This window comes from Ambystoma mexicanum, chromosome 11 (assembly GCF_040938575.1).
Source record: "Ambystoma mexicanum isolate Mex_15411 chromosome 11, UKY_AmexF1_1, whole genome shotgun sequence".
Classification (NCBI taxonomy): Eukaryota; Metazoa; Chordata; class Amphibia; order Caudata; family Ambystomatidae; genus Ambystoma; species Ambystoma mexicanum.
The window spans coordinates 1,260,489,259-1,260,509,247 of NC_090934.1; the positions used below are offsets into that span (position 1 = coordinate 1,260,489,259).

At 47.4% G+C, this 19,989-nt stretch overlaps 1 protein-coding gene across 5 annotated transcripts in view; it reads right to left on the minus strand.

The window, feature by feature from the left end:
* Positions 1-19,989, minus strand: part of AP3B2 (adaptor related protein complex 3 subunit beta 2) — a 533,172-nt gene that overhangs the window by 373,525 nt on the left and 139,658 nt on the right. The window lies entirely within an intron of this gene.

Consider the following 19,989-nt stretch of genomic DNA (forward strand, 5'->3'; position numbering starts at 1 on the left):
TTTTTGGATTTTTAGTGGATTGTTTGGGGATTGGATTGTTTTTGGATTTTTAGTGGATTGTTTGGGGATTGGATTGTTTTTGGATTTTTAGTGGATTGTTTGGGGATTGGATTGTTTTTGGATTTTTAGTGGATTGGATTGCTTGGATTGTTTTGGGATTGCATTCCACTGAGGATTGCTAATTAACATATTTCAGGGTGCATGAAGCCAAAAAGAAGCCAAAAGCAATCCTCTCAGTACAATGGGAGTTTCTGGAGTTAAATAGGATTTAAAGAGGATTTAAATGTTTGGGAAAATCCAGTAGCAATCCACTTTCAATCCAGATTTTTTTGGTAGGGACAACAGCCTACATCTGAAAATGTGCAGACAATGCAAGCGAAAACCTGTACTGGTAACATAAGCTTAGCTGTACTCTCTATTAGGGATCACAGGTGCCAGACACAATATCCGTCCCTTTATGCGTTAGGTTTCATTTGCATGGAGGTTTGGGTGTCCAATTGCCACCTGGCTTGCCAGATCCTAGCCTACAAAGCAGGCTGTTCCCATGTACCCAAAAGAGGTTTTCATTCCAATACTAAATCTTCTATGTTACAGGAAGTTACTGGTGTGAATGGCAACATGGGTGGAATGATATGGAGACCCCGCCGATGATGTAGTCCCCTCATATCATATGTATTATTTAGATTAAGATATTGAAGCCTTTGCCAGAATCCAGCTCTTGCATCAATGTATGTACTGCCCCATACATATCAATCTGAGTACATCGGCTTCCCGCCTAGGACACAAGCTGACAAGCCGTAGCATCTCACGCCAGTGTTTATAAATGAACATTTTGCTTGCACCTTCAATTCAGTTCCAAGAGTGTAAGTTACCGATGCTGTGGTTACAGACTTCTGAAATTTGAGCAGAGTATTTATTTTGAAGGACTAAAGCTCCGGCAAACCTGGATTCAATTTTGAGATTACTGTTTCTGCATAGCAGGTTACAAACACTTATTCCAGCTTTATGAATAAGCGCTCCTCGCTCGGAATGTTGAGACCCTTGGCATGGCTTAGACCTCATTGGGCATGCCAAGGTGCTATATATAATCAGCACACGGCTCTATGCTAAAACTCTATACTCAAGTGTGGCTCTAACACCGTCCAATTTACCGTCACAACTGGAGTGGTGGAAAAACTAACACATTTGGGGTAGTCGGAGATGGCGTCTGTCCAGACACCGTGTGGGTGAGGGGTCAGGGGAAGAAGGGCTCTTAAGTTGTTTCAGAGAATAGAAGTTGATGACCCCTATGCAGATGTATATGTGACACACAGTCATATGAAGTTAAAAAAAGGACTACATTCGGGTTGATGTTCTGCCGTGCACCTGGGAGACCTGAGGATTATCGGCAGTCCGTGCACCACTGACAAGCGGTGGAACGTGCACACCATGCCGCTGAGACTTGCTTTGTGCGGTGGCAGCATGGCAATGAAAGATCCTTAATGGGCTTTTTTCCTATTGGAGCGTTTCGAATCAAGCCACATCATAACTACTACCTTATGCCTGAATGCCCAAGATGAAGCTCCCCACCCTCCAAATGGGTCTGTCACAAGGTTCGCCCGAGATCAAGAGGTATGCCAGGACCATGCGTTGTAGTTCAATACTTTTATTAGGGGAATTATTACAAGAAGGGCTAACTTAAATTAAATATGAGCTCTTTCCAAACGAACAATGGTCAGGCGGGTTCCCTCCAAAAATGGCCCCTTTCCCCTCAGAGACCTTCCCCTTCCATAATGTTTCTTCCGCCGCTTGCTACGCTTTTCTGGCCCCTGGATGAATTGCTCCAATTCTTATAGTTCATAAGGGGGTTACATCATCGCTTTCTGGCATTGAAGGCTTTAGAGGGATCCAACCCCTCCATCTGTGCCTGGTGTAGATGCAGAATTTTCAGAGTTATGAACCTCATGACTTACACGGACATGAAGTCTTGCAAGCAAAAGAGGTCAATGGACGAAGAAGGCAGTGAAAGCTGGAGCAGGGTCCTTGGGTTTTGGCCTTGCCTGGGCTTCTTCCAGGCTCCTCTCCTCTTCTTCTCTCCTCTCTGACCCTACAATAATCTCCCTGACCCAGACTTGTTCCTCCTTGCATCACCTAGTCCTGCCGAGGGCCATCCAGGTCTGCTGGAAACCTCCTGCTCTGGCTAGCAAAGAGATTGCTCTCTGCCTGTCATTTGGTGCCTCCTTCGCTAAGTGATATTCTTGCTGCTGCTTCTCCCACTCCTCCTGATGTTACTCTATCTTCCTCCTCTTGGGTGGCCACCGCGTGGTCTCTTCGGTTTTATTCTCGTCTGCTGTTACTACTGCGAACACCCCTGCTCCTCTTCGCTTTATCTCCTCTAAGGTATCCCCTTCTCTGCTCAATATTACACTTCCAAGTACCACCTTGACTATCGCCCCCTCGTGGTGTTCTTTGGACCACCTCCTCTCTGCCACCCTCTCACCAGTCATCTCCCCGCTCTCTCTCCCAGCCACTGATGACATCCCACCCTCCTTCCCTTAGAACAAGTTACCACCTTCTCCTGCAACCGCCCTTCTTCTGATGTTACGATGTCCACCTTCAACCAGCCAAATTGAGATGCTACCACTTTCTTAACCTTCTAAACTGCCCCTCTCCACCTCTGTTACTTCTAATTGAATGAGGGCTGGGATTGGTTGCTATACATAAATACACCCAGGGCTGCTGTGAGCTTAAGGGGGTTGGACCAAGCCTATAACTGGCCTGTCCGCCATGTTGAAAGTGTGTTTCCGCCACAGACCCTCCCTGATGCGATCTGTGCTGAGCGGATATCTCCTGCACTTCCCGCATGTGAATTAAATAGTGGAAATACACCAGGTGACCCGTTCGCCCTTTTCACTTCCCTCAGAATAATGTGTGTGTGTGGTGAAGCTGCAACATTGTAAACCGGTTGGAGAACATTCTGCCATAGAACAATACTTTTGTAACTTTGTTTCTTCCGTGGCATTACCCTCATTTGGGAAGTTGTGGACTGGTGACATTCCAACAGTGGAATTCCTAAACTCATTGCGGCTCCTGCAAGATTCTGTGAAATGTCTTTGCTGATGTTTTTTGTGAAATTTTAACTGTTTTAAAACACAAGCTACTGGCGTCAAGTGGATGCTAGGGATTTCCCTTAAAAGGAAATGTATATTTTCCTACGCGCGAGGCTTTCCTAGTTGGGGTGAGATGCATTACTCTTCCCTGCATGGTCTCCCAAGAGTCTTGGGGAGGCTGAATGCTTTTAGAACTGACCTGCCTGGAGTGGGACGAATCCAGGCCTTTAGAACTGGACTGGCCTATTATGAGGTACTGTGATTGATCTGTGATTGGTCTGGGGATCCTCCATATCCCGCCCTGAGCCCAACATCAACAGGCTCGGGGAGACATCCAGCCTGCTGAGTCACCACCTTTGTGGTTCCCAGGACCAAGCTGGGGACTTCTTCACAGGACAAAAAGATATTTTTCAAAACAGACATTCATTGCTTCAGGGCCTGCTACAGATGGACCATTTTACGCCTTCAAATTCATGATCCCTTTTCTGTCTCTACCCCTAACTCTACAAAACTTTTCAATTTGCTTCTCGTACCTGGTGCTCAGGGTAAGGAATGCAGTGAAGTAGAGGGCCGGGTACCACCACCCACCAAGTGATGCGGGACCTGGGGACAGTGTTGTGAATATCCCCTGGTCTATCTTTCTCTTTACTAACCACGTGGCGTGGTCTTGTGCTGGGTACCACAAACAAGCTCTGTTCCTTTAAGGGACCAGGTGACATGGAGTGAGGCTCCTGTCAAGCAGGGTTACAGCAGTATACCTTGTAGGGAAAACCATACAGGGACGTGCTTACAGGACAGGTGTTCATAAGCCCTGCACTCAGGAAAACCTGTTTGACCGCGAGAACTTGCGAACTCAGAAAGCCTAAAGCATCACCATGTAGTATCGAAAGCATGTGCAAATACCATATGCAAGATGGCGGGAGCACCAGTTATTGGCTCGGTTCACGGAGTCATGTAAAGAAGGGAAGGAGCCCACAACACAGACAGGGCACCATCGGCACATTCAAAACAACCAATCCCCAGGGGGCGCTGTTGCACGCGACGCTGATGGCCGCCTAAAGGCAGAGCTCCGGCCCGGAATACATCCTGCTCTGAATCAATCCTCGTTGGAGCTACCGGCACACTTGTAAAGCACACAGACTTGTAACAGAGGGTCTGCGGCACCATCCACCCAAATCCGGGAAGAAATCGTATGCGGACCCGTGAGATACAGCTCGAGGAACTTTTTGCCAGGACAACAGGTGGAGGCGGCCCGCGCCGCGGCTCCATGCCAAAATCAATATACGCCGGTGGCGTGGTTCTGTCGTTGGGCCGAGTGGGGGAGGGGCTGTGCTTGGAGTCCAGCCGTACGCCGCGCTTCCTGACCTCCCGCCTGCTGAGGGAGCTGATCGCCCGCACCCCCCTCCATCGACCGCCCGCCGCGGAGGAGCGTGTCACCCCCACGTCCCACGTTTGAAGACGTGGGCACAGAGACCATCCTCGTTGATCGGGAGCGGCGTGTCACCCCCACGTCCCGTGTTTGAGAGACGTGGGCACAGAGACCATCCTCGTTGATCCGCCCCCCCTGCCCCCCCGGGAGCTACATTCGAATCGGCGGCGGACCGCCGGAATTACGCAGGGCTCCCCCCCGGGACTGCTGCTCCTCATGTTTGGACCCCCGTTGGGATACGAGACTCTGCAGAGCCCAATGCGGACGCAGGATTGGGCCGCTGATGTGCGGTGCGCATCCCTGGTGGACTTCTTCATCCTGGTGCCGCGGCTGAGACGTCCTGCGGTGGTGACCCTGGGCAAGGGGAGCTGGCGCCCTGATACCCTGCATTCAAGAAGGTACCAACCTGCACCCACACTCCCCTAACCTGTCTATGGTCAAGCCTGATAGTGTTTCCTCTCCTTTGGGGCCCTGGAGCTGTGGGGAGCCCGAGATAAGGCGTGGGCGGGAAGAACACAACGCCAACCATCCAGGCCTAATGGACACTTGCGTAGGCCGCATATTGACCCCATTCTGTGGCGAGGGACCCTGCGAACGCCGAACCTCTAGACGGGCGAGGCTCGAGTAACTCCTTCAACATTGGCCCTTGGCCCTGCTCTGGGGTGCGCACTTCAGCATACACATCACACTCCGTGACGGAGGTGTGTCGGGACCCGGCCTCCGGAGGCAATCACCATTGTGGTTCACTACCATGCCACGTCCCACCCAGAATACATAGCCACAATACAATATATATAGGAGCGACGTGGGAGAACACAAACCACTCGGTCTGATATATGGGCCGCCACGACAAGAGGGGAGTAGGCCCCAAAAAAACTGGCCCGATGGATTCCTTCACCAATTCCCAGCCGCAGGGGTCCACCACGCCGCCGCCCGGGCCGGCGGATGGCCAACCAGAACCTCTGATGGACGAGAGAGTGGACAAGCTGCTGTCAATGGTTCAGAATGGTTTTTTGGCAGTCAATAGTAAGCTGGATGATATTGGAGCAACGATTAGTTCCTTGAAGGCAAGGGTTGACAAGGAGAGCGTGCGAACCACTGAAGCTGAGGGCAGGATTAGCACCAACGAGGACTCAATCCTTCAACATGGTCGGGACATCGCACAACTGAAAGGAGAGCTGCAGAAAACCCTGAATAAGTGCGAGGACCTTGAGTCGCGGTCCAGAAGGAACAACATCCGATTGGTCGGGGTGGCTGAAACCTTTGGTAAAGGATCGATGGAACGACAGGTTGAAAACCTTTTGAAATCCCTTTTGGGCCCAGACTCTCTCAGACCATTTTCTTGTGGAGCGGGCGCATCGCACCTTGGCGCCCCTTCCTAAGCCTGGAGCACCACCCCGCACCATTATCGCTCGCCTGCTCAATTACAGGGACAGAGACGCTATCCTGAGAATCTCCAGGGAGAAAGGTTTCCTATTTTATGAGAACAACAGAATTCATATATACCCGGACTTTTCAACCAATGTGCAGTGCCTGAGAAGATCTTACGAACCTGTCAAGAGGCAACTGAGACTTCGTCAGATCCCATATGCGCTTGTCTTCCCTGCCAAGATGAGGATCCAGCACGGAGGCCGTGCACATTTCTTTGAGAACCCTACTGAAGCCATGGCATATGTTTAAGCCTCCATTCCGCTCCCCCCGAGGGAGTGAGCGGTGCAGCAGAACTTGCCGCCCCACCTGCCCGACGAACCGGACGAACATCCTGGCTGACGGTGATTGATCTACATTGCACCACCACGATGCTGAAATCCATATGACTGGCAAGGTGGCCCCAACTACCACAAATGTTAAGAAAGGCCGTGAGCCCCGTTTGCTAAACGGCCACGTGAGTACAGCTTTTACCCCCAAGAGATTTGTTGAGCTATGTTTCAGGGATACATCATCTAGTTGGGGTTGATGATGCGGGTGGGGGTTGGTGGGGAAATCGAGAAAGGGTTCATCCTGGCACTGAGCTGGGACTGTTTGGGGGGAAGTTAAATTGTTAAAATCAGAGAGCGGTTTAGTTGCAGGATACCCACACCTCTGGAGGCAGGGGCAGCTCCATGAACAGAAGATTTTACCACGGCATGTTTTTGACCCAGGCTAATAAGGGATTAAACATGAAACTACTCTCATGGAACATCCGTGGCCTCAATAATCCGATTAAGGCAAGGGAAATCGCAGCATACATTGCACGTCACAACCCTCACATCCTCTTTCTACAGGAGACACATGCACTGGGGACTGTTAATGCCAAATTCCTCCCTAGGTGGGGCCTGTATAGATATTATACGGAATACTCAGCACAATCAAGGGGAGTGTTGACCTCATACACCCCAATCTGGGCTTCAAGTATCACTCCAGTAAAATTGACCCACAAGGCAGGTAAACACTGGTTTGGGGAGACCTGGTAGGACACCAAGTCATTCTGGTCAACACATATGGTCCTAATGTGGACGACACACAATTTTACTGTACAATACTCTATTTACTGGCCGCCTCTGGTGAGGCACAAATTCTTTGGGGTGGAGACTTCAATACGATACTGGACCAGTCCCTAGATCGTGCATCGACCTCCCCCAGAACCCCATCCAAAGCTGCACTAGTCGTGAAACAGATGATGGAACAGGCGGATATGGTAGATGTGTGGCGCGCACTACACCCAAGCGAAAAGAAATTCACCTTTTACTCGTATGTTCATGACTCCCACTCACGCTTAGATTACTGGCTCATTAGTTCATCCCTGGCCGGGACGGTCACTGATTGCGCAATACACCCCTGCACTCTCTCAGACCATTCACCGTTAACACTTGACATCCAGTTGGGCGACACCCCGCCACCGGTTAGGAGATGGAGAATGCCCCCTGCGATCCTTAAGAATCCCAATGTCTGTGAAACCTTACATACAGAGATAGCAGAATTTCTGGAACTAAATGTGGGAACGGTGACTACCTATTCTACCCTATGGGAGGCATTCAAGGTCTGGATCCGGGGTACCATCCTGGGCAAATCTACGGGTATGTTGAAATCTGTTCATAGGGAATTAGGTATAGCCGAAGCCAAACTGGACTCATTACAAACCCAATATGGTGTTGTGCAGGACAAGGAAACCCTATCGAAGATTCAAGCCACGCTAGAGGAATTCAGTGAGTTAGCGAGGAGGGAGGTTTTGTACATGGCCGCACCAGCCAAGGCCCGCAGATATGGGGAAAGTAACAAAGCCGGGAAATTTCTAGCCAATATGCTAAAAACCGACAGGCACCACAACCCGATCCCTGCATACAGACCCCAGCTGGGGTAATGGTCAATAGGGAACAGGACATCAACTCCACCTTCGCTGAATTTTATTCCGCCCTATACTCCAACCACGATAGAAAAACGACAGAGGACACGTTCCGATACTTAGATGGCCTTGACCTCCCCACACTGACCACTGCGACACGCAATATTCTAGATCAACCTATTAAAGTGGAAGAAATTATAGAAGCCATCAAATCCCTATCCGGAGGCCGTGCGCCCGGCTCAGACGGCCTAGGTGCGGAATATTCCCCTTGACCGATGGTACGGGTGACCTATCCGAGATAGCAGGGCTAAGACCTGCTCCCACCCAGGTACGCTATTTGGGAATCTTGGTGGCCAGAGATAAACAACTGCTATACACACAACTACGGTGAATTGCTGTCACACCTGACAACTAAGTTCCAACTGTGGGCCAACCTCCCGCTGTCCCTGTATGGCCGAGTGGCATTGCTTAAAATGATAGTCCTCCCCAAACTCCTATACTATTTTAACAACATCCCAATCTGGCCTGGTAAACCCTTTTTTGCGAATCTCAAGTCGCTTGCCTCCTCCTTCGTCTGGAACGGGAAGACGGCCAGGCTGGGGTGGGATAAGATGGTGAAACCTTTTTCACAGGGCGGTATTGCCGCTCCAGACTTTGAACTATATTATTTAACTTCACAAGCACAATTCGCGAAACATTGGTTCGACCCCGAAGATACGGCCCTGCAGACTCCTCTGGAAAAACTCAGCTGTCTGCCCCAACGACATACGATCAGTGCTCCTTAACCCTGTCTATGGGGATACTTGCCCGTTCGACCCGGAGTACACAACAACACGTGCGTGGTCCAAGATCTATAAAAGGATCGGCCTTGAGACCCCCTATGATTCAGAGGTTCCCCTATGGAACTTCTCCATCATATCTCCGACATTCGATAAAGCCCTTCAACAGTCCTTGGATCCCAATAGGCTTTTCACGTTACGGGACATGTTCCCTGATGGCATGTTCTGTGAACTCACAGTCTTCATTGGAGCGGTGGGAGGGGGTCAGCTCAAACGCTTCCAGTACCATCGCATGAGAGGTGCTTTTGCGGCTAGATGGCCGACATTCCCGGCAGAACCCCAATCACACGAATATATCAGAGCGATAGTGTTAATGAACAGCCACAATAAGGGGGTCTCGATGTTATACTGTCTAGTGCAAACCCATACCCCGTCTCGTAACACGATAAAAGAGACCTGGGAACGAGACATAGGCACCCAGATCGATGACGTCCGATGGGCCCGGCACTGTCAACTCACTAGATCGGTCTCCATGAACTCTGGGCTCCGACTGATCCAGTTTAAAGTCTTAAATCAACTACACTATGCCCCGTCCAAATTAGCTAAATTTGTGGAGAGCTGTTCGGGATCGTGTCCCAAATGCAATGCCCCAAATGTGGGGCCATATCACAAACCAATTTCCTAAAAGACCTATGTATGCTCAATGATGATGAGGAACTCTTTGTGCCATCAGTCCCATCACCTTGCCGCCCTAAAGACATTTGGACACTCCTACGCCTATACTTGTGTAATCTAACTCCTGATACGGATACAACACCCTCATCTTCGCCCTGAACTGTAATGTTTTTCACCCATTGTATGCACATAAGTACTGGAATTGCGCCTGCAATGTATTATGATGTTTATGTTGGTGGTCTTGTTGTGAACCTGCTCTCTCAATAAATAAAAGTTAAAAAAAAAAAAAAACAACCAATCCCATATAGTGATTCCACACACCAGAGAGTTGTTTTCGAGGGTGAAGCACTGGGGCCAAGACCCTATTTGAATGAGCAGGACTTAGCACATGGGCCAAATCAGGGCCTCCACATGGACCGAATCCATGTGATCGAACAGCAATGTTATCAGGCATAAAAGAGCAGAGACACATTGTCACCACTAGCTTCTTCTCAGAAGATAGTCTAGGAGCACCACCAGACTAAACGCAAAGCAGCCTACAAGGCTAGGATATTAAAGCAAGATATATAACACAGTGACAAGCGGAAAGTATCCAAATACATGAGAGAAACAACCCCCTTACCAGTAGACACCAACTTTCTTTTAAGCAACTCTGAATAGTATGAGGTCTCTGCAGCTCCACCATGAGAATTTGGCACTAGGCCCTGTTCTAGTGATGATGTGGCACAAATATATATATTTGTCTTCTGTGTATCCATTGGGTACACACATTTCTGATGGGCACCTCCATGCAGTGCTGCAGTGAAATGCTTCTGCATTAGTTCATGGGTTCCATGCAGAAATTATTTATATTTATATTCCTATGGATGGTAATTAAATTTCTCCTGATATTTGTACTAGGTTTTTAGTATAACCCACAACTATTTGGGGGCTTGGAAGCTCATTCGCTCTCCATCTTTTACACTCGGCATAAGCTGAAAGCTGGACAGGGAATCGTCCGCCTCATGGGCCGCACAAACTCATGGACACTGAGATTATTTCTGCAAGAGGTACAGGGAAGAGCGGAAAGTGGGACACCATGGCAGGTCAGCCTGACCTCAAAATGGTGGTGCCAGTCCTTAAGCTCTCGGCCTGTGCTCCCCGTCAATCAGTCACTTAACAATACAACAGAGATGGCAGTAATGATTAAAAAGGGGAGAAGGGAGACCCTGACAAATGCAGTGATCTGGGGTTTAACGCGGGAATGAACTATCCTTTCCCAGGGACTTTTGGGGCCTATATGAAATCTGAAACCATATGAAGGGGGGTGGGACAGAAGAGGTACAAGGTGATTTGGAGAGATGGTAGTGAGGGCGCAAGAGGAGAAGAGGCTGCATTCAGGAGGACTGCCCTGGGCTGAAAGGATAGAATAACTTCAGACTGAAAAGCACTCGTGGGTGGAGGGAGAAGAAATTATTCCAGTAATCATTTTGAGTTTGCATCCCGTAGGGCAAGAGGGGAATCACAAGTTCTTTCCTGGCAGGCGTACGCTGAGTGTATCTCCAAGGAGAGCAAGAGGAACCTCTGGAGTCAAGGAGCAATCAGGAAACGGATCCAAGAACGTTAAAACAGCCAGCAGGGGCCTATATCTCTTCAGTTCTCTAACTGTGTCGTGTAGAGTAGGGCACTCGACTAAGATAGTAGGTCCTCTCAGATCAGACCCCCCAAATGCACTTAGTTGCTAGATCCCAATACTGACACCATTAGCTAGAGATATCCCCTTGGCATGGAGTTCCCCTCAGACCTCATACATGCTCATCCCATCTGTGGCAAATTAACTCATGTAGAACCTGTGTAATCTCATGACAAAGGAACAGAACTTCAGGGAAGCTGGGGCAAAAACAAAAGGATCCTGGTTCAGGTTGGCAATGTGTACTCATTGCTACTTCTGTAGCTCTTCGAGATCCCAGCATTGCATGTTAAATGCCCTTTTCCTTCTTTCAATACATAAGCTTTGCAGTGAGTACTTCTCCTCACTTTGCTACAGAGCAGCCTCAAGATACTAAGGGATTTAGCCTTTTCACTTTTGTCAAAGTAGAACAATACTGTGTCTTAGAGAACTTTGGCCAGGGCCCTATCCAAGTATTGACCACAAGGACCTATAAGAAGATATTGCAGATTTTCTTTACATAATAAAAGACATCCGAAAGCAGAAATAGGCAACTTTAGTTTTGTTTTTTAGGTGCTGCCAGCCCTTCCTGCAACTGAGGAATGTTGCTCTGCATCTGGATTGTACATGTGTCCTTTTAGAGATAGTATGTATGTTTGGACCTGCCCAACACAGCCCTTTAACCTATAGGATGCAACTCCAGTGCAACCTGCACCCAATACCCAAAAGATCAAGGTCTACGGTAGGGTTCTGCAAGCTGCAGCTCTCCAGATGCTTTCAACTACAACTCTTATGCTGGATAGAACGTATGGGAGTTTTAACCCAAAACATCTGGACAGCCAAAGGTTGCAGACGCCTAATAACATTGATCTGAAGGTTTTCTTGAAGGCGAAGACAACTCCAAGAGCAGTACTGATAGGAGCAGACCCATCCATAGACCACAAGGGGTTCAAATGGGAAAGCAGGTTCACACAGATCCACTGAACCCGCTGTCAACTTTATACAGCAGAGAATGGTCCATGGGCTCATTCCAAAAAAAGAATATATAGAAGAACAAAACATGTGCACCCTAATAACCCCCATAAAAAACAGCCCAGTGGCAGAGTGGAGAGAAAGGATCCTGCTGCACGGGTTCCATTCCTTACTCAGTGCGGGAGGAGAGGTCCTCAGCAGTGAGATATGCTGAGGATGCAACGGAGGGAATATATGGAGCCACTGGGCTAAAAGGTTTACATATATCACATATACACACAAATGCACACACACACACAAGCAGGCACGCAAGGCCAGAATCAACTTAAAATTATTTGTCAAACTCGTACTGCTGTAAAGTGCTGCCTGAAAAGTTGATGAGTTTTGCCGCAAAACCCACCTAGGACTTTCCCCAGCGAACCAGCAGCTTTGGGTTTTGTGTATCTCCAGGGAGGCTCCCAAAATTCTTGAATTTCTTGTAATCTCCTCTCTTAGAACTGTCAGCGGTGAAAAGTGAGCTATGCATTCTCCGCCACTGTGATTATGAATACAACTATACCTGTTTTTCTTGTTTCTGGAGGAGGCAATCTCCTGTCACTGGAAAGATCACTATTGTTTCTTCACTCTCAAAGAGGTGAGCAAACAGACATCGATTCACTGAGGCCTTTCACAATCTCAGACCCGGAACAGTTATTGCTCTCTCTTTGATTTTATTTTTTTTTATTTTATTTTTTTAGGTGGAGTCTTCTTTGCCTTCATTTATTTGATTGATGGTTTTTGTATACTGCTAAATAGCACGAAATAGCTGGGAAGGGAAGGACCATCCAAACGCACTAAGAGTGATGTGTGTTTTTTGTGCATTTATACATTTCATACAGCAGTCTTACACCAGGCGCAGATGTACCTGGAGACCGTTCCAGAAGTTAGGGCCTTGATGATGTAATCTACCCCCAAAACGGATGCCGTTTATCTAGAAGGACCCAACAAATTACAGACAGCTGTCCATAGCCATTCTGAGAAGACACAGTCACATTTGGATGTAAAGTTAGTACCCAGGTTGGGTTTGTTCTCTTCACTGATCAGTCGAATTCCAAGTTGCCTTAAGTGGTGGCGCTCTTCAAACTACAGCGTGGGTCCTCACATATGCCGCCAGTCGTCTTCTCTCGCTGCACCATGCCACCTCACCCACCACCGCTGGCCACTTTCTTACCTATTTCTGGATGTCTCCTCTGCCCCTCCTGTTAACAGCAGCTGGCAGCCCGCCTCCTCTACATGCCAGGCTGTCGTCTCATCCTTCCTCACTGTTTTCTGCCCATTGGCAGCTTCACCACCTGCTCGTACATCAACTGCCATTTCACCCGCCTCATCCAATTAGTAACCCAGAAGGTTTATAGTGATTGCATCGAATGCCAAAGCATCGAATGCCTTAGCGTCTAAAAAAAGCAATGAAAAAAAGCATTGAATGCATTTTTTTCCCCTTTTTTTAATGGGGGTCCCCCATTCCCTGTTCATTTACCCTTTAAAACCCATTATTATTAAAATAAAACCTTTACCTTTGAAAAAATGCATCTGATGCTTTTTTCGATGCTTTTGGCATTCAATGCTTTGTATTCGATGCAATGACTGGATACCAACCCATAACTCTCTACAAGCTAACTGAGGGGCCTACAACCACTGACATTCCAGATGTTATGGACTACAACACCCATCAACTATAGCCAGCATATTCAGTGGTGTCGGATTATGGGTGTCGTAGTGCAAAACTCTACTGAAGAGCCACAATTTGCAGACCCCTCTGCTAACTTGTTCTCTCAGGGCACTAATTTCTATATACCCATTATCTGCAGGGCCTTATTACCTTGTATCAGCATCAGGGACCTTGTTAAAGGCCCGATATAATGTTGTCCCTGGCTATTACCAGGCAGTAAAGCTATTTGCCTCAAGATTGTTTTGTATATTTTCTTCTTTAAAAACCACCCATGCCATTTAGTTACTGTGTCTTGTGAATAAAGAATGTATGTGCAATGGACCCAGGAGAATTGCGGTGAGGAGACTTGACTTCTTTCTGGAGACAAATCTACACTTCCTGTCTGGCAGCTGCCTGCAGCTCTCGCTCCCTACTTGCTTCTGGAAGGTTCCAATCCCCTCAAACTGCTTTTGGCCTTCTTCTGTTTCCCTCTGATCAGTTCTATTACCAGCTCCACTACAGAGAGGGAGAGGCAGCAAGTTCTGGTTTTCCCCTTTTTTATTCAGGAGGGGTGGGTGTTCACTTTCTCCCCTTTTCGAGGCAGTGGTGTTTTTCCTGGGTATTGGAAAACCCCCACTGTGGGTTTGCTCAAACTACCCCCCCCAGTCCCCAGTTGGCCTTTTAGTTTGCCAATGTATGTGGTTTTCAAGTCCAGGTTTTCTTCCAGCAAACCATGGGGATTATGGGAGATGTAGTCCCCTCCTTCTAGCCCTATAGGAAAGCTCGGTGTGGTCTATCTAATTGTGGGTGCTAGTAGGTGGAGCAGTTGCTATCATGTAAGCCATGTCATTGTCCCCTGCTAGGAGGAGGGGGTGCTTCGTACATAACTCAGAGGGTTTTAGGGTCACCTACCTTCTCACTCAGAATACACTTCTGGGCTCTGCTCCTTCCACACAGTATGTACAAATGTAGTGTTTTCCTGCACCACCAGAAGATAACACTCATGCTTTGGGTGTCAGTGGAAGGACAGAAGTTGTGACATGTTTTATAATGTGTGAATTTCCTGCATTATAACATAGACTAGTTCACCCACAAACATGCAAATTAAGGCTGCAAAAAATGACCCCCAAATAGCACAAGCCGACAAGACGCCGAGGCACTGGAATCCCAAGTGGACTTTGCAGCCTTTTACTAAAAACAGGCATGGGGTACTTTTTTCAGTCTGGTACAATTGAAAGCACTACATCCTTCTACCTGCTCTCAATTACTCAAACTTCAATTCCTAATTCCACCACTTCTGTCTCGTGATCTCAGCCCAACAGACAGCTCATTTTTGTCCACCCGTCTTTTGAACCCTTATGCCACCTATCCTTTTAAACCAAAGCACTGAAATGACAGAAGCCCATATTATTGCAAAGCGATGACCTTTGAAGTAGACAATGATATAGTGATTTGCAACATCCTTGGCCAGATTAAGACCACTGTTTGAGGGAAGATGTTCATTAATAAGAATCGGTTTTATGCGGACCGTGCGTGCACTGCCTGGTCTCCTGATAAGTCTGTGGCGGAAACCATTTCGGCATAACAGTTGTTTAACCACACTGCTCCAAATATTCAGTCAAAATATCCAACGCTGATATACCTTAATCATTTCTTTATAGTAGCAGTAATTTGAAATGCCACTAGGACCTGCATTTGCGATTCTATAGTAAAGGATACATGACACTTTACATAGGAGAATGAAAAAGGTTTTCCTCTGTATAATTTGACCTCGTCCAGGGAAGTTCACCGAATCCGGGAAGCAACTAATCTTTCCAGATCCAAATAGTCATGCCAAACAATCTATTTTCATGAGAAAAAAAATGTGGATAATTTTTTTTTGCATTGTATTTTCCTTGGAACCACAAAAAAACATTGTACCAAGGTGCACATCTAGACATTGTGTGCTTTGGTTTTCAAAACTAGATGGCACTTTGCTTAGCCCTTACTATGAACCGGTGCACACTGCAGGAATTTTGCAAATCGGATCAGATAAACTCTAGACATTGACTTTTTGAGAAAATAATTGTAATGATATATTCGTAAATGCGCAGTTCCAGCGCACAACCTGAGCGAACCAGGACAACAATGGGCTTCGAATAGGATGCTTGCAATAACACACAGAAAAGACATTTAGAACACCAACTATGGACAATGGGCACTGCATACAAGCCCACACTGTGACCAATAACACAATGCTAGGAGTAATATGCGAGTAATACAACTCAGCACAATATCCATAGACAACAGACACTGCATGCATAAAGCGCACACCACGACAAATAGCTGAGGGCCTCATCACGGGATGGGCGGTATCCCGACTGCGATACCTGCCAACTTTATTTGCGTTAGCGCGCACCCGTCCGGAGTTATTACAGCCGGATCACGAGTTGGGCGATAAACATTACTCTCCATTCCGCATTGGGTCCCACAGGGCATTTTTGCCGCAATTACCACGTTTAATACCGGCGATCGGTAATTGTGCCAAAAAATGGAAGCTCTGAGCGGGGTGTTAACACGGCGGGCTCGAGATTGGGCGGAGCAGAAAATGCAGCGGTAACCCTGTTGCCGCCACATTTAAGGGCTACCGCCAAACTCCTGATGAGGCCTTCAGAATAATACACCTGGAAAAATACATGCCTAATAAAATTCAGCACAACAGCCATACACAACAGCCACAGCATACAGCCGCATGCACATCTTGACTAACAACAAAACGCTTTGAATAATACACTCAAAATTACATGCATTATACAACTGAGCAGAAAAGTCATTAAAAAAAGAGGGATTGGAACAAAAAAAAGACATCTACGTGCATTGGGATAGGCAACGTTAAGGTACAAACACTCTGTACGAAGTATTTTCCTAATAAAACCAATGGCAATAACACTACACATTGAACCTTAATTGACACTACACCACTACTTCACAAGTCTCGCTTTATAGCATGGACATCAGCTGCCCAATATTTAAAGTGAGTGCTTGAAGCAGTAGCATAGTGCGAGTTCAAATTTAGTATGAAAGGCTTTGTAGTCAGGGAAATACCTAATTAGTACTGATAGATTGCACCTTAACTTTGGCATTGCCAAAATATGTAGACTTAACCTTTTCAACTCTTTTTTAAAGCTTCTGTACACTATTTTTCAGTTTTTTGATGAACTAACTTGTCGGGGTAGCGTCTCATAGCACCTGGGAAAACCACATCAGGCTTCAGGCATAATACCGAGGAGTGACCTATACACAATGGGCCTCATTACGACCCTGGCGGAAGACCATGGTGCTATCAGCACCATGGTCCATGCCGGTAAGTTACCGACTCCGCCATGGAGAAAGGGGGAATTACCACCCCATTACAAGGTTGGCGGGGCGGTAATTCCCCCTTCCTCCATGGCCCGTCCCCATTCCTATTTTTGCCCCATAGGGCTCAATGGGGATGGGGAAGGCGCCAATTACAGTACCGCAAATTGCGGCACCGTAATTAGCACCAAGGTCCCTTTGCGGGTCCCTACTTTAACGGCTGGTCTACACCAGCCGTTAAGGTCGGGTCCCGCAAAGGGACCTTGGTGCTAATTACAGTACCGCAAATTGCGGCACCGTAATTAGCACCAAGGTCCCTTTGCGGGTCCCTACTTTAACGGCTGGTCTACACCAGCCGTTAAGGTCGGGTCCCGCAAAGGGACCTCGTAATTAGGCGCTAATAGGTTAACGGCGCCGCAGCCTTTTACGGCGCCGTTAACCCATTAGCGCCTGGGTTGTAATGAGGCCCAAAGAATAGAAAGCCTCAGAGGTGCTTAAACGCCCAAGTAGCTTGCGTAGTTACAGCCAGTATCCGAGATCAGAGCTTACACATGGGTTATACAGTGCACGAGACTCTTTTGCTAAAGCACCATAGGTTAAAGAAATTCTGGTGCTTGCAGGTTACTCATACTACAACAAACATAAAACAAGTGGACATTGGAACATGTAAGGTAGCTTTTTGCTGGGCAGAGGCAGGCAAATTCAAGGTTCTCAGGTAATGGCTAAAGTAAAAGATAAGGGGCGCAGGTGCTAGACAAAAGGTCTATGTGCGGTAGAGTATGGGGGGTGGAAGGTTATTTGATTAATGCATGTGGGCAAATCTCAGTTAGACCTTCTGGTCAAGCACCCAGGTTTTCACGTTCCTTTTGTGCCGATTGGAGGAATGTTCTGTTTTCAGGGTTGTGGGGAAGTTGTTTCAGAATTTCGTAGCAAATACTGCTGCATCTCCCTCCATGACTTTTTGAACCCGGGTGCAGTTAGGTTGTTATCCTGTGATGATCTTAGCGGTCTTCGAAGTACACATTTTGTTTATGTCAGTTGTTCATTTAAGAGTTCAGGTATTCAGGAGCAATGTTGATTGTGTGTTCTTCTCTTTGCAATGGGGAGCCGGTTATGGTTTTCTAGGCCTTGTGAGATATGTTTCCAGACTTAAGTCCCAAAATAAGTCTATACTCTTTCTTCGGATAAGTTGCAGCTGGTTTAGTTGGTTTCTGTTTAGTCCTGGTTAGAGACTGTTATAATAGTCTAGAAGAGAGTGGACAAGAGTGCTGGTCACTTCAATTGACTGTCATTTCCAAGTAGGGGCCAATCTTCCTAAGGATATACAGCAGGGAGTGTGATATTTGGGCAAGGGAGTCTATTTGTGGTTGTAGGAAGAGTATGATGTGGAAAATGATGCATCAATGTGTTACCTGATCCAACAGGTCGGATCCTGTCTCGGGAGGATAGCTCAGGGGCAACATGCTCACCTTGGCAGCAAGATGACACAGAGCAACACAGGTTCTATCCCCGGGTCCACGCTTAGAAACCTCTGGGTATTAAGCGCGCTATAAATAACCAATCATATATCCCAAAGAAGATCATTCCTGTCTTAGAGATGGTAAAGCAAAGATTATCATCTATGATCCACTGATTTCTATACCGCTATACACATCTTCATTTAAAGGATGTTATGCCTACAAAGCAAAGCCCAAAAAGTACTGACATTCTGCAGCTTTCGTTGGCAACCCACCCCAACGTGCTCCTTTAACATGCACTACCCCAGGCATTGAGTGAGTGCATACCCCAGCCCTGAATGGTTTCACCCATTATTTATCAGATAGCACTGCAAGAGGACAGTGTATGTGGTCTTACATGCAATGCAGTGCCTCCCTGGTGTCTCTACTGTTGGAAGAAATGTGTCCTTCCGTCTTTGAAGTTCTCTTAAGTCAACGCAATACCCAGAGCGAACACAGTTATGCGTACCGTGGCATTGCTCCCACCCACCTCCTGCCTCTACTCATCATGGACAAGATCCATTTCTTATGGTGTGCAGAGACTATGCCACACGCAGAGTGAACATGGCTAGGTTACATTTACATAGCCTCCGCCCCATGTCTGCCACAGGCCTCTACTAATCGTGTACATGTCCCTCTGTGTCGGTAATGCGAGACCACATCACACATCCCAACCTGAGTGGGCATGGCTGTGTGTGCATTTGCATAGACACGCCACATGTGTTCATGGTATTCGCCAACAATTCAGTTGTGCATGCATCCTGTTAAATTAGCCAGTTTCACCCCAAAATGGGTTCCATTTTCTGCATGTAAAGGCCATGACCTGGAGCTCCCTGTGGTGGAGCCTGGTGTAGAACTGCCCCATTTCACTGTTCTTGATATGGTGGCACTAAAGTTCCCCAAAAAATCTAGTGGTGAATGAATAGTTTAATTTGGAAAGTTTTGCTCTGACTAGCCGGACAGCTCCAAAGTTATTAGCATGCATAACACTGCTCTTTCCATTGAAGAACCATGTAATCATAACTGCAGAGGGAGTACCACCATGCCTGCAATATACAGTTGATACGACTATTCATATATATAATGCTTGTATTGCAATTCTGCTACTCGTACAAATATTATGGCTCCCAAAAGACTGAAGGGTTGATGATTGGAAATGTTTCTGTTCCTCTAAGAATAAAGGCTGATCTCGTGGCCGTCCCAGTGCTGGCCCAGGTAGGAAGGGAGTCTGATGACTGGGGAACTGTTCCATGACAGAGTTCAAATTATCTGCTTTATCATGGAACAGTTCCCTGGTTTCTCAGAGGCCGACAAACGGCAATAATTTGATTTCTCTAGAAAGGAGGACAATGTATCTCACACTCTTCTATCTTTCTTGGGTAAGAAGGTGACCAATTATCAGGCACTCATAGCCGCCCCGTGTTCTTGGTCTCTATGGAAGCAGTGACACCTTTCCCACATTCTCGGGCACCACCACGGCCACCTCCAAGCTGGCGCCTTCCTGAGGTAACTTCCCTTCCAAGATGGCGGCCACCATGTTCGCCGGAAGAGGGAGC